This window comes from Bos javanicus, chromosome X (assembly GCF_032452875.1).
Source record: "Bos javanicus breed banteng chromosome X, ARS-OSU_banteng_1.0, whole genome shotgun sequence".
Classification (NCBI taxonomy): Eukaryota; Metazoa; Chordata; class Mammalia; order Artiodactyla; family Bovidae; genus Bos; species Bos javanicus.
The window spans coordinates 110,886,246-110,899,880 of NC_083897.1; the positions used below are offsets into that span (position 1 = coordinate 110,886,246).

The 13,635-nt window shown below is 38.3% G+C and overlaps 1 pseudogene; it reads left to right on the forward strand.

The window, feature by feature from the left end:
• The window catches only part of LOC133242654 (poly(A) polymerase alpha-like), a 29,013-nt pseudogene extending 21,600 nt beyond the window's left edge, over positions 1-7,413 (forward strand).
• The last annotated feature ends 6,222 nt before the right edge of the window (positions 7,414-13,635 follow it).

Below are 13,635 nucleotides of genomic sequence, written 5' to 3' on the forward strand. Positions count from 1 at the left end.
ATTAAAGTCTCCCACTATTATTGTGTTATTGTTAATGTCTCCTTTCATACTTGTTAGCATTTGTCTTACATATTGTGGCGCTCCCGTGTTGGGTGCATATATATTTATAATTGTTATATCTTCTTCTTGGATTGATCCTTTGATCATTAGGTAGTGACCATCTTTGTCTCTTTTCACAGCTTTTGTTTTAAAGTCTATTTTATCTGATATAAGTATTGCTACTCCTGCTTTCTTTTGGTCCCTATTTGCATGGAAAATCTTTTTCCAGCCCTTCACTTTCAGTCTGTATGTGTCCCCTGATTTGAGGTGGGTCTCTTGTAGACAACATATGTAGGGGTCTTGTTTTTGTATCCATTCAGCCAGTCTTTGTCTTTTGGTTGGGGCATTCAACCCATTTACATTTAAGGTAATTACTGATAAGTATGATCCTGTTGCCATTTACTTTATTGTTTTGGGTTCGAGTTTATACACCGTTTTTGTGTTTCCTGTCTAGAGAATATCCTTTAGTATTTGTTGGAGAGCTGGTTTGGTGGTGCTGAATTCTCTCAGTTTTTGCTTGTCTGAGAAGCTTTTGATTTCTCCTTCATATTTGAATGAGATCCTTGCTGGGTACAATAATCTGGGCTGTAGGTTATTTTCTTTCATCGCTTTAAGTATGTCTTGTCATTCCCTCCTGGCTTGAAGAGTTTCTATCGAAAGATCAGCTGTTATCCTAATGGGAATTCCCTTGTGTGTTATTTGTTGTTTTTCCCTTGCTGCTTTTAATATTTGTTCTTTGTGTTTGATCTTTGTTAATTTGATTAATATGTGTCTTGGGGTGTTTCGCCTTGGGTTTATCCTGTTTGGGACTCTCTGGGTTTCTTGGACTTGGGTGATTATTTCCTTCCCCATTTTAGAGAAGTTTTCCCATTTTAGAGAAGTTTTCCACTATTATCTCCTCAAGTATTTTCTCATGGTCTTTCTTTTGTCTTCTTCTTCTGGGACCCCTATGATTCGAATGTTGTAGCGTTTAATATTGTCCTGGAGGTCTCTGAGATTGCCCTCATTTCTTTTAATTCGTTTTTCTTTTATCCTCTCTGATTCGTTTATTTCTACCATTCTATCTTCTAATTCACTAATCCTATCTTCTGCCTCTGTTATTCTACTATTTGTTGCCTCCAGAGTGTTTTTAATTTCATTTATTGCATTATTCATTTTATATTGACTCTCTTTTATTTCTTCTAGGTCCTTATTAAACCTTTCTTGCATCTTCTCAATCTTTGTCTCCAAGCTATTTATCTGTGATTCCATTTTGATTTCAAGATTTTGGATCAATTTCACTATCATTATTCGGAATTCTTTTATCAGGTAGATTCCCTATATCTTCCTCTTTTGTTTGGTTTGGTGGGCTTTTATCCTGTTCCTTTGTCTGCTGGGTATTCCTCTGTCTCTTCATCTTGTTTAAATTGCTGAGTTTGGGGTGTCCTTTCTGTATTCTGGCAGTTTGTGGAGTTCTCTTTATTGTGGCGTTTCCTCGCTCTGTGTGGGTTTGTACAGGTGGCTTGTCAAGGTTTCTTGGTTAGGGAAACTTGTGTCGGTGTTCTGGTGAGTGGAGCTGTATTTCTTCTCTCTCCTTTCGAAGACTTGGGTTGCTTTTCTGGGTGCCTGATGTCCTCTGCCGGCATTCAGAAGTTGTTTTGTGGAATTTACTCGGCGTTTAAATGTTCTTTTGATGAATTTGTGGGGGAGAAAGTGTTCTCCCCGTCCTACTCCCCCACCATCTTAGCTCCTCCTGTAGAGTGTATTTAAATGAGCAAATGGAATCATTTTAGATTGTGATTATGGTTACGCAACTCTATAATTACCAAGGAACATTTAATTGTACACTTAAAAAGAGTGAATTGTATATAAGTGTACCTGAATAAAGCTGCTAAAATTGGTATACTATGGTGTGTAAAAATATGATTAAGAATACTAGCATTAACACAGAATAATCATTAGTTCTATTGTAATAATATGACTTTTCTTGAAGTATGAAGTATCTTGAAAAAGCATTGTAAGATTCTAAGTAAGTTTTATAAAGCAAGTCTCTTATTGCTTCATGATATACTAAAATAGAAACTTCTGAGAGCTCCATTATTTCCCTTGGTATATCTTAAGAAATTCTCCCATTCAGAAATGGTCTCATAAATCATGATAATAATAACTTCAGATAGTTATAGGAGAATCTATTCTGAAATTACAAGATGTGTAATTATATAAGCTACATACAGGATGTAGGAAAAATACAGAATTTGTTCCACATTTCAGCTATTGAAAGAGAGAAAAATAATTGCTGATAATTTACTTTGGCATTAACTTGGCATTAGAAAATGCACTGAACAAAAGAATGAATACTGTTTCAGAGAGTATCTACCAAGTTCTCCTGAGATTAATGTAATTGTCAATTTCTAAACTAATTGAGGAACCTGAGACCAGTTTCCTTAAGTTCCTTTTAAAGAGCTTCTTCACTAGAGACTGATCAGATGCTCAGTTTATATACTGTTAGAACAACAGCAGCTCAATAAAATAGTCATTTTGTGTTGAAAAGATTTTTCCTAAAAAATAGAAGATAAAATTATGGCCAATATGCTTTCTCTTTATTTAAATTTAAAATTTTGGATGAGCTATTTCTACCTATGAAAGTTATAACATAGAGGTATTTACACATATATGTGTATATTTAAATGAATAGTACTACCTAATGGTAATGGAGATATGGGAAATTTGATCATACCCTGTGGTGCTGGTGACATTGCCAAATGGAAAACAATTTGTCAGTGTGAATCTTGAAACATGAAAACCTTCATGCCTGTACCTAGTAACTCTCTTTCAGAGAATCTGTCCAAATAACCTGCTCCTTGGGCACTGCTTCAATACGTGCAGCCTTTTGGGGGGCTAGGGTACATGTGGATAGGAGAAAGAACAATATAACTCAAAGAATCTTAAATATTTGCTAATTTCAAAGTGCCTGACTGCATCATGATAAAAGAATTGAAAAAGACTAATGTAGGTTAAATCTCTTTTGCCTCTGACATATTTTCCACAAAGCCCTCCCAGTTTAGCTTCATTGCTGTGTCAGTCATACCTCATGTGAATTAAAAAGATATTACCAAAAGATCGGGGCAGAAGGAGTCTGGAATTGTGGCCCTTAAAGTTAATGTAGAAACAATTGTCACTTCATTCTCATTTTTAAGGTTTTACTCTTTTTAAAGCTTTTGGAACCTTGTGACCTACATGTGCATGTGCAGAGTCCTCATTTGTGTCCCCAAGCTTCTGATAGCTTGTATCAAGCATATCATTTTTGTAACAGGATGATAAATGCAATTCTTCCTGTAGGCTCAGAAAGAGGCCACAAAGGCTGAGAAGAGAATAATAGTTGCCTGGTAACTGCAGGATCTAAGCCAAGGACCTGGCTCATCTATGTAGGATTTACAAAGTGGGTGGCCCAATGCTAGATCTTCCAGCATTAATAGATCACCCACCTCCAGATCAGATTAGAACATGAGATTAAAAAGTCAAGATATTTAATTTTGTTCTTATTGTTTTGCTTTTGTTTTGTTTTATACTTCTTACTGAATTAGTGTAGCCAAAAGAGAAGTGCATATATTATAAGTGTGCAGCTCAATAAAATCTTATAAACTAAATTTACCCATAATGCTAGAATCAGATTAAGAAACAGAACATTACTAACGCCACAGACTGCTCCTTCAAACTTCTTCCAGCCAACCATAGCACCATTTTTGAACTCTAACATATAACATGGAATAATGTAGCCTGTGTTAAGAATTTTATATAAATGGTGTAAGACAGTATACTCTTGTACTTGGCATATCTGTTCAATATTGTGTTTTTGATATACTGGTGTGTACAGTTGTAGAATTACCATTCTCAATGTTAAATTCTATTGTGTGAATATATATACCACAACTTATTTTTTTCCTTCTATTATTGTTGGAAAATTAAGCAATTTTCAATTTGGAGATATTACAAATAGGGCTTCTACAAACACACTTTTGTTGAACATATATGTGCATGTCTGTTAGATATATGCCTAAAGAGTAGAACTGCTAAGTCAAAGAGAATAGATATGTTTAGCTATAGTATTGGAAAGCTGTGCAGAGTTCTATAGTATATAGAACTGTGGTGTTGGAGAAGGCTCTTGAGAGTCCCTTGGAATGCAAGGAGATCAAACCAATTAATCCTAAAGGGAATCAATCCTGAATATTCATTGGAAGGACTGATGCTGAAGCTGAAACTCCAATACATTGGCCACTTGACTCATTGGAAAAGACCCTGATGCTGGGAAAGATTGAAGGCGAGAGAAGGGGAAAACAGAAGATGAGATGTTTGGATGGCATCACTGCCTCGATGGACATGAGTTTGAGCAAAGTCCTAGAGTTGGTGATGGGCAGGGAAGCCTGAAGTGCTGCAGTCCATGGAGTTACAAAGAGTCGGACACAACTGAGTGACTGAACTGAACAGAACTGAACTGAGCTGTAGTATATAATAGCAAAGCATTTTCTAGTTATATCAATGTATACTCCTACTTGTAGTATATGAGAGCTCCAGTTGCTCCACATCCTCAAAACACTTAGTATTTTCTTTTTCATTTTAGCTACTCTGCAGGGCTTCCCTCGTGGCTCAGATAGTAAAGAAGCTGCCTGCAATGCAGGAGACCCAGGTTTGATCCCCGGATTGGGAAGATCCCCTACATAGTAACCCACTCTGGTATTCTTGCCTGGAGAATTCCATGGTCAGAAGAGACTGCTGGGCTACAGTCCATGGGGTTGCAGAGTTGGACATGACTGAGTGACTAACACTTTCACTTTGACTAGGTGATGTAGAAGTATAGAGTAGTGAGGATTTATTTCAAGAAAATTTTAATTGTACTGAGACTTCCCCTCAACTCAAGTGAGAGGAGATTTGGAATCTATTAAAACTCTTTATAATTTCCAAAAGCAAGAGGAACAAAAGGACAAGCATCTGACTTCTGCTTATGAATTTCAAAGGCAAGGTCTATGGCTGGTACCACCTCTTGCTCTTGGCAGAATTTAGAAGGCTGCCCAGGAAGCCAGCTCCTCTTTCAAAAAAGTGGGGAAGAGGTGCTGTTTTTCTGGAGACTAAATATGGCCTTGAAAAAGGGATCCAATTTGGGTTTTCTTAATATTTACTCCTGGAGAAGGCAATGGCACCCCACTCCAGTACTCTTGCCTGGAAAATCCCATGGACGGAGGAGCCTGGTGGGCTGCAGTCCATGGGGTCCCTGAGGGTCGGACGCGACTGAGCGACTTCACTTTCACTTTTCACTTTCATGCACTGGAGAAGGCAATGGCAACCCACTCCAGTGTTCTTGCCTGGAGAATCCCAGGGACAGGGAGCCTGGTGGGCTGCCGTCTGTGGGATCGCACAGAGTTGGACACGACTGAAGCTACTTAGCAGCAACAGCAGCAGCAGCAGCACAGTCCCATTGGAGAAGGCCATGACACCCCACTCCAGTACTCTTGCCTGGAAAATCCCATGGACGGAGGAGCCTGGTAGGCTGCAGTCCATGGGGTCGCTAAGAGTCGGACACGACTGAGCGACTTCACTTTCACTTTTCACTTTCATGCACTGGAGAAGGCAATGGCAACCCACTCCAGTGTTCTTGCCTGGAGAATGCCAGGGACGGGGGAGCCTGGTGGGCTGCCGTCTCTGGGGTCGCATAGAGTTGGACACGACTAAAGTGACTTAGCAGCAATATTTACTCCAACTCAGAGCGACTGAACTCAGTTGAACTGAGAGGACTAGTTGGAATACGTAGGAAGCCCAATTACAAGCAGATGAAAGCCAAGAGGCCAAAGGTAAAGTTGTGTATAGTCAGCCAGACAAAAGGCATTCCCCTAATCAAGGAGTTAAAATGGGAGTTCTTCAACTGGAAAATTACTGAAGGTCCTAGAAATGCTCTGTATGGGAAGGAAAGGGGTATCTTTGGAAAAGTACTATTACCAGAGTACCCCAACAGAATTCTGAATGAATCAACCACTTAAATTTGTGTCTTTTCCACCATTGCCCTGGGGTGAGCCATATAGTAAGTAGCAAACAACTAAGAGAAGAAGCTAGCTCCTATTCTTGTCCTTCTGCAGGCTTCCAGAACTGGAGGAGGTCTATGCTTAGGAAGGATAAAAGGGTGAGTCTGAATAAGTTTGGCATTTGAAATAACACTCGGAGAAGGCAATGGCAACCCACTCCAGTACTCTTGTCTGGAAAATCCCATGGACGGAGGAGCCTGGTAGGCTGAAGTCCATGGGGTCGCACAGAGTCGGACACGACTGAAGTGACTTAGCAGACTGGAGTTAAGTCATTATGTGATGAACTTGTAGATGCTTTAAAGAGATTAAAATACTTTTTTTTTTAATTTGTTAAGAAGGACTGGAAAAACTAGGGGGCATGTGAAGAATTTCATCCAGGGGCAGAGAGAAAACTGACTCACAGTAGAATTAAAAGGCAGCGGGGGGAGAATGAGAAGAATAAGGAAGAATTTCACATAATCCAAGTGATTGACTTAATGTTTAAAAAAACCAAAAACTCTAATAAGCTCATTGTTGATCCTCCTGATGGTATTCATTTTTTTGCAGGTACAGTTTATAGGCAAGCAATAAGCAGAAAGTCATTTGAAACTCATGTGGAAAGTGCTATAGTGCATGTAAAACCAAATCAACCTCAATTACTACCTAATCACGTGCTTCAGAAAAAAGGCAAAATCATTCAATCGATGGTGTTAAAGTGACATCTCTGAGTGACAACAGCTTCTACTTATCAATGAACATGATAACTGTCAGCCTGTGTCTTAACTTGAAGACTGGTCCATTGAACTGTTCTGACAACTCTTGGAACAGACACAGTTCTACTCCAGTTAGAACAGCAGGATGTGTGACCAACATACAGGCTACTGAAGTTTCTGAGTCACAGGTAAATTTCAGTGAAATTTCAAAAGGTCACATAGAGTGTAAGGATTCCTATTCCTATTTCACCACCACCAAAGCCTACTGTCTTTAGAGTCTATTCTTCAACAAGTCTGGTAAAGCAACCATATAGACCTTCAGGGAAAGTAGACAAAAAAAAATCTACCTAATCCTGTAGTAGGAGTGAAGAGGACATCCTCACTTCATAAAGAAAAGCATATCAAGGAAACCAAAACAGAAGAGCATAAAACAACTGAAGATGTTAATGGTCTTCTTTTGAGTGGGCACGGGCAAACAGAAATAAAGGAATAACTGTATATTTAAAAAATGCAATTTAACTGGAAACTAAGAGACTTCTTTTTTGACTTCTCAGAAAACATCAAGTACGGACTCCTCCAATATCCCTGGCCTCCCAGCAAATTCTATTCCAGTCAATAAATCTGAAATTTAACTGGTCAAAATACAGCTAACTTCAGGGGTTCATAAACAATGTCTGCCAACTTAATATGTTGTCTTTACATGCTAAAAAAGGAGAATAGAATGTACAAGATTAGAAATGACTAAGAAAGGATTTAGGTTTTTTACTGACCTCCCTGACTGAGCTAATCAGCATTTATTAGGATGTCCTAATTTGTAAGTGCAGAGCCAGGAATGCTATTATTAATTTGTTATCAACTGTATGAAGGATGGCATAAATTGATAAACATATTCTTCCTTAATCTTAACAAAGAAAACTAACAGATTTTTCCAAATAACATATGGTATGAATTCTCCATTGTTCACCATTCTATCATATGTGTATTTTTCATGATAAATTGCAGTTATTCAGTCTCTCCCTCTGTCTTTCTAAATTAACTTTCCAAAGTTAGAGTATAGTCTTTATGCCCTTCCGAGATGCATTAATTAAGGCTTTCTTTTCACCATTACTTTATATTGTCAAATATAGGTACACTATTTCTTCTTCCCACATTCTTGTTCTCTGTAGTTACCTTGCCTTTCCTCCTACTATCTGAGAAAATATGGTATATTAACAAGTGAAATGCACAATGTCTGGTGTTTTGTGTAGCTATGAATTTAGATTGAAATTGCCAAGCACAGATTTAGTCTTATCATTTTGTTTACACAATGGGAAAAATTCAGCTTATTAAATCTTTCATAGAGTTGCACCCAAGCTTTGCCAAGTAAGAAAGCTGGACGTTTTCTGGGTAGTGACTTTTTAATTCTAATTTTCATAACCTAGAGATCAGGCTGTTGCTTTCACATGATGTTTGTTGTATCTCATGACTGGAGTTTGTTCTGGCTTATAATTCTAAACTACTTTTGTTTTTCAAGAGCTATATTGTAAACAGATGATATAGCTCCTGATTGAAAATGCACTTTAAACACCTCCACACAAACTTGCAAATAAATAAATAACCCAGCAACAACCAACACCAAGGTTAAAGGGAAAACTCAGAATTGAAATAAACTAAATGTTTAGCATTAAAGGAGTTGGGATTGTGAATGTATTTAACTGTGCTCAATATTTCAAATTTTCTGTGACACAAGTGTAATGTTAATTTGTAACGTTAAGAATATAAAAATAAAAGCTTGGAGCTGTTAGTTTAAAACTAACATTAGAGAGCTAAGGATTTAGATTTTACTTTGAATGGTTTGAATCCCACCAACACTTCTAAATGTATAGATAATCCAAACCATCATTAATCAAACCATTCAAAGTAAAATCTAAATCCTTAGCTCTCTAATGTTAGTTTTAAAAAGCTCAACATTCAGAAAACGAAGATCATGGGATCCGGTCCCATCACTTCACAGGAAATAGATGGAGAAGAGTGGAAACAGTGTCAGACTTTATTTTTTGGGCTCCAAAATCACTGCAGATGGTGACTGCAGCCATGAAATTAAAAGATGCTTACTCCTTGGAAGGAAAGTTATGACCAACCTAGGTAGCATATTCAAAAGCAGAGACATTACTTTGCCAACAAAGGTCCGTCTAGTCAAGGCTATGGTTTTTCCAGTAGTCATGTATGGATGTGAGAGTTGGACTGTGAAGAAAGCTGAAAATTGATGCTTTTGAACTGTGGTGTTGGAGAAGACTCTTGAGAGTCCCCTGGACTGCAAGGAGATCCAACCAGTCCATTCTGAAGGAGATCAGCCCTGGGATTTCTTTGGAAGGAATGATGCTAAAGCTGAAACTCCAGTACTGTGGCTACTTCATGCGAAGGGTTGACTCATTGGAAAAGACCCTGATGCTGGGAGGGATTGGGGGCAGGAGGAGAAGGGGACGACAGAGGATGAGATGGCTGGATGGCATCACTGACTCGATGGATGTGAGTTTGGGTGAACTCCGGGAGTTGGTGATGGACAGGGAGGTCTGGCGTGCTGCGGTTCATGGGGTCGCAAAGAGTCGGACATGACTGAGCAACTGAACTGAACTGAACTAAATGTATTATATATGTGTATAGATATTTGTATGTCTCTATACATTGTGTGTATGTGCATGTGTGTATGTAAAGTTCAAAAGTATTTTATTGCCTATCTCATTCTATATAGTATATTTTAAGTTAGAGTTGGAAAACTTTTTAACAGATACATAACCCTGCCATGCTATAGTCTAGAAAAACCCCAAATTATTTTTAATAGATGTTTTCATGTAGTGTTAATGGGATTATGGGTTATTTTATGGCAGAATGCCACAGTGATAGTTGAATCATCAAATAATTCCTAGACTACTTCTAATATCAATACCTGGAGGTTATTTCTAAGTCATACTTGTAACCCTGGGTCAACTTTATGATGCCCTTAGCTTAACAATCCTAAATTCTTTGAAATGTTTTGTTAAGGACATAGTCTAGAGCCTTTAAAAAAGATCTAGATAATATTGGTCTCAATATCTTGCAGATAGACTAATGTTTCAAAAAAGATTTTCGCAAATTCCTGGTAAAAGCACTAATGCAGAAAAAGGAACTCCAGTTCTGATTGTCTACCTTCAATTCTTTTTTTAAAAAATTTATTTATTTTTCTAATTGATGGAAAATTGCTTTACAATTTTGTGTTAGTTTCTGCCGTACACCAACACGAATCAGTCATAATTACATATATATCTCTTGCCTCCCTCCCCTCCCTCCCCTCCCCCATCTCACCCCTCTAGTTCATCACAGAGCACCAGGCTAAGCTCCCTATACTATCTAGCAACTTCCCAGTATCTATTTGACACATGATAGTGTATGTATGTTAATGATGCTTTCTCAATTCGTTTTACCCTCACCTTCCCCCATTGTGTCCACAAGTTCATTCTCTATGTCGAGTAAAAAAAAGATATACAACTTGAGAGTTGCGAGTTAAGTTTTAATTGGGGCAAAGTGAGGACTGCAGTCTGGGAGGCAGCATCTCAGATAGCTCTGAGAGACTGCTTCAAAGTGGCAGTGGGGGAAAGCCAATATATAAGGTTTTCATGAAAGGGGAATTCAATACCATGAAGGACATTTTACAAAAGGTTTTTTCCTAGTCATGAGGATCTGATGTCACCATGAATGGATTTAGTGGTTCTCTATATATGAGAAAATGCAAGGACTGAGATCATAAAATCTGTTCCTAAAAGCATCCAACTATCTAAAGACTTGTCGCACCAGATTCCCTGGAGTACAGAGTGCCTCATTCCACCCTGAACTCTGTCAAGGGTTGTTGAAGTCAACAGTTATAGCAACATGGGGTTCAATCTCCGCAGAGGCAGATGGCAAATGTCTTTGTTGTTCAGTCATTGGCAATGCTCTTGGTAAGTGCCAATTTGTAGTTGACATCTACTAGGTTCATCAGTACCATTTTTCTAGATCCCATATATATGTGTTAATATACAATACTTGTTTTTTTCTTTCTAACTTTTTTCACTCTGGATAAGAGGCTCTAGGTTCATCCACCTCACTACAACTGACTCAAACTGGTTCCTTTTATGGCTAAGTAATATTCCATTGTATAAATGTACAACAACTTCCTTATCCATTCATCTCTTGATGGACATCTAGGTTGGTTCCATGTCCTGGCTATTGTAAATATTGCTGCAATGAACACTAGGGTACATGTGTCTTTTAGAATTGTGGTTTTCTCAGGGCATATGCCCAGTAGTGGGATTGCTGGGTCATAAACATGGAACATCCTCTGGATCATCGAAAAAGCAGGAAAGTTCCAGAAAAACATCTATTTCTGTTTTATTGACTATGCCAAAGCCTTTGACTGTGTGGATAACAATAAACTGTGGGAAATTCTGAAAACTAATATCATGGCATCTGGTCCCATCACTTCATGGCAAATAGATGGAGAAATAGTGGAAACAGTGGCAGACTATTTTTCTGGGCTCCAAAATCACTGCAGATGGTGATTGCAGCCATGAAATTAAAAGACACTTACTCCTTGGAAGGAAAGTTATGACCAATCTAGATAGCATATTCAAAAGCAGAGACATTACTTTGTCAACAAAGGTCCATCTAGTCAAGGCTATGGTTTTTCCAGTGGTCATGTATGGATGTGAGAGTTGGACTGTGAAGAAAGCTGAGCGCCGAAGAATTGATGTTTTTGAACCATGGTGTTAGAGAAGACTTCTGAGAGTCCCTTGGATTGCAAGGAGATCCAACCAGTCCATTCTAAAGGAGATCAGTCCTGGGTGTTCACTGAAAGGACTGATTTTGAAGCTGAAACTCCAATACTTTGGCCACCTGAAGCAAAGAGCTGACTCATTGGAAAAGATACTGATGCTGGGAAAGATTGAGGGCAGCAGGAGAAGGGGATGACAGAGGATGAGATGATTGGATGGCATCACGGACTCAATGGACATGGGTTTGGATGGACTCTGGGAGTTGGTGATGGACAGGGAGGCCTGGCATGCTGTGGTTCATGGGGTTGCAAAGAGTCAGACACAAATGAGCGACTGAACTGAACTGAAACATGGAACAAGATAGAAAGTCCAGGGACAAACCCACACACTTATGGGCACCTTTGACAAAGGAGACAAGAATATACAATGGAGAAAAGACAGTCTCTTAATAAGTGTTGCTGGGAAAACTGGACAGTTATGTGTAAAAGAATAAAATTAGAACACTTCCTAACACCATACTCAAAAATAAACTCAAAATGGATTAAAGACTTAAATCGAAGGCCAGAAACTATAAAGCTCTTAAAGGAAAACATAGGCAGTACACTCTTTGACATTAATTTCATCAAGATTCTCTATGACCTACCTCTTAGAGTAATGGAAATAAAAATAAAAGTAAACAAATGGGACCTAATAAAATTTAAAGCCTTTTGTACAGCAAAGGAAACTATAAACAAAATGAAAAGACAACCCTCAGAATGGGAGAAAATAATTGAAAACAAAGCAATGGGCAAAGGGTTAATCTCCAAAATACATAAGCAGCTCATACAGCTCAATATCAGAACAACAAACAACCCAATCAAAAAATGGACAGAAGACCTAAACAGACATTTCTCCAAAGAAGACATACCAACAGCCAATAAACACATGAAAAAATGCTCAACACTGCTCATTATTAGAGAAATGCAAATCGAAACTACAATGAGGTTATCACCTCAAAGCAGTCAGAATTGCCATCATCAAATATCTACAAACAATAAATGCTGGAGAAGATGTGGAGAAAGGAAACCCTCCTACACTGTTGATGAGAATGTAAAGTGATACAGCCATTTTGGAAACAGTATGGATATTCCTTTAAAAACTGGAAATAAATCTTCAATATGACAGCAGTTCCGTTACTGAGCATGTACACTGCCTTCAATATGTATCCTCTACTCTGTGTTTCAGGATTGTTCCTTTCATTCCACCCTAAGGAGATAAGCTAACTGAGACACATACTCTACTCCTTGAGGCCTGAAGCTAAAAGCAAACAGGATATTTTTTAAATAGTTCTAGTGAATAATACATGAACATAATATAGCAAAGTAAATTTAAATTGTATGTTAGATATGCTTATCCTTCAAATCCACTGATTATCTAGATACAGGATTTTTCTTCCCAAATCCACTGCTTCAAATAGCACTTTGGCCTCTTGACATTGTCTGAATCCCTCTACTCATCAGTTGAACCATATTCTCCCAATGACACTATTTTTTATTCTATTATAGAAAATAATTAGAGTTTATTAATATTTATTTCTATAACCACCACTTATAACTGGAACAGGAGGAAAGAGGGCAGGCACAACTTTTGAAAGAATGACATAGCCCAAGGATACAATATAAACTTAGAATCAAGCGGGTCCAAGATGGCAAACAAGTAAACTTCAACTAGACCTTGATCTTCAATCAGCAAGCTAAATGACACACCCAAAGGCGCTATCACAGTTCCAAGGCGGCATCAGAAGACCAAAAAGTGGGTGGTGGCCAACTCCTGGAAATCTCTACCCCTTCCCCAAAATAGTTGGAATAATCCTGCCACTCATTAGCCTATGAATTTACCCAGCCCATAAATGCTAACTCATTTCGAGGCCGCCAGACTTGCCTTCTGTGATGGCCCACACTCTATCTGTGGAGTGTGTTTCTCTCTAAATAAATCCACTTCTAATCTGTCATTTTGTCTCTCACTGAATTCTCTCTGAAATGAGACATCAAAAACCTGAGCTTCATTAGGCCCTGATACCAGGTACTGTGGGTTTTGGCTGGGTTTGAG